We start from the raw sequence: 1,942 nt of genomic DNA, 5'->3' as shown, positions 1-1,942 counted from the left end.
AAAAAAAAAAAAAAAAAAAAAAAAAAAAAAAAAAAAAAAAAAAAAAAAAAAAAAAAAAAAAAAAAAAAAAAAAAAAAAAAAAAAAAAAAAAAAAAAAAAAAAAAAAAAAAAAAAAAAAAAAAAAAAAAAAAAAAAAAAAAAAAAAAAAAAAAAAAAAAAAAAAAAAAAAAAAAAAAAAAAAAAAAAAAAAAAAAAAAAAAAAAAAAAAAAAAAAAAAAAAAAAAAAAAAAAAAAAAAAAAAAAAAAAAAAAAAAAAAAAAAAAAAAAAAAAAAAAAAAAAAAAAAAAAAAAAAAAAAAAAAAAAAAAAAAAAAAAAAAAAAAAAAAAAAAAAAAAAAAAAAAAAAAAAAAAAAAAAAAAAAAAAAAAAAAAAAAAAAAAAAAAAAAAAAAAAAAAAAAAAAAAAAAAAAAAAAAAAAAAAAAAAAAAAAAAAAAAAAAAAAAAAAAAAAAAAAAAAAAAAAAAAAAAAAAAAAAAAAAAAAAAAAAAAAAAAAAAAAAAAAAAAAAAAAAAAAAAAAAAAAAAAAAAAAAAAAAAAAAAAAAAAAAAAAAAAAAAAAAAAAAAAAAAAAAAAAAAAAAAAAAAAAAAAAAAAAAAAAAAAAAAAAAAAAAAAAAAAAAAAAAAAAAAAAAAAAAAAAAAAAAAAAAAAAAAAAAAAAAAAAAAAAAAAAAAAAAAAAAAAAAAAAAAAAAAAAAAAAAAAAAAAAAAAAAAAAAAAAAAAAAAAAAAAAAAAAAAAAAAAAAAAAAAAAAAAAAAAAAAAAAAAAAAAAAAAAAAAAAAAAAAAAAAAAAACAAAAAAAAAAAAAAAAAAAAAAAAAAAAAAAAAAAAAAACAAAAAAAAAAAAAAAAAAAAAAAAAAAAAAAAAAAAAAAAAAAAAAAAAAAAAAAAAAAAAAAAAAAAAAAAAAAAAAAAAAAAAAAAAAAAAAAAAAAAACAAAAAAAAAAAAAAAAAAAAAAAAAAAAAAAAAAAAAAAAAAAAAAAAAAAAAAAAAAAAAAAAAAAAAAAAACAAAAAAAAAAAAAAAAAAAAAAAAAAAAAAAAAAAAAAAAAAAAAAAAAAAAAAAAAAAAAAAAAAAAAAAAAAAAAAAAAAAAAAAAAAAAAAAAAAAAAAACAAAAAAAAAAAAAAAAAAAAAAAAAAAAAAAAAAAAAAAAAAAAAAAAAAAAAAAAAAAAAAAAAAAAAAAAAAAAAAAAAAAAAAAAAAAAAAAAAAAAAAAAAAAAAAAAAAAAAAAAAAAAAAAAAAAAAAAAAAAAAAAAAAAAAAAAAAAAAAAAAAAAAAAAAAAAAAAAAAAAAAAAAAAAAAAAAAAAAAAAAAAAAAAAAAAAAAAAAAAAAAAAAAAAAAAAAAAAAAAAAAAAAAAAAAAAAAAAAACAAAAAAAAAAAAAAAAAAAAAAAAAAAAAAAAAAAAAAAAAAAAAAAAAAAAAAAAAAAAAAAAAAAAAAAAAAAAAAAAAAAAAAAAAAAAAAAAAAAAAAAAAAAAAAAAAAAAAAAAAAAAAAAAAAAAAAAAAAAAAAAAAAAAAAAAAAAAAAAAAAAAAAAAAAAAAAAAAAAAAAAAAAAAAAAAAAAAAAAAAAAAAAAAAAAAAAAAAAAAAAAAAAAAAAAAAAAAAAAAAAAAAAAAAAAAAAAAAAAAAAAAAAAAAAAAAAAAAAAAAAAAAAAAAAAAAAAAAAAAAAAAAAAAAAAAAAAAAAAAAAAAAAAAAAAAAAAAAAAAAAAAAAAAAAAAAAAAAAAAAAAAAAAAAAAAAAAAAAAAAAAAAAAAAAAAAAAAAAAAAAAAAAAAAAAAAAAAAAAAAAAAAAAAAAAAAAAAAAAAAAAAAAAAAAAAACAAAAAAAAAAAAAAAAAAAAAAAAAAAAAAAAAAAAAAAAAAAAAAAAAAAAAAAAAAAAAAAAAAAAAAAAAAAAAAAAAAAAAAAAAAAAAAAAAAAAAAAAAAAAAAAAAAAAA

Source organism: Strongylocentrotus purpuratus, unplaced genomic scaffold, assembly GCF_000002235.5.
Source record: "Strongylocentrotus purpuratus isolate Spur 01 unplaced genomic scaffold, Spur_5.0 spur5_contig_794, whole genome shotgun sequence".
NCBI classification, from domain to species: Eukaryota; Metazoa; Echinodermata; class Echinoidea; order Camarodonta; family Strongylocentrotidae; genus Strongylocentrotus; species Strongylocentrotus purpuratus.
The sequence above is the reverse complement of the archived record's forward strand: the minus strand, read 5'-3'. Positions refer to the sequence as shown.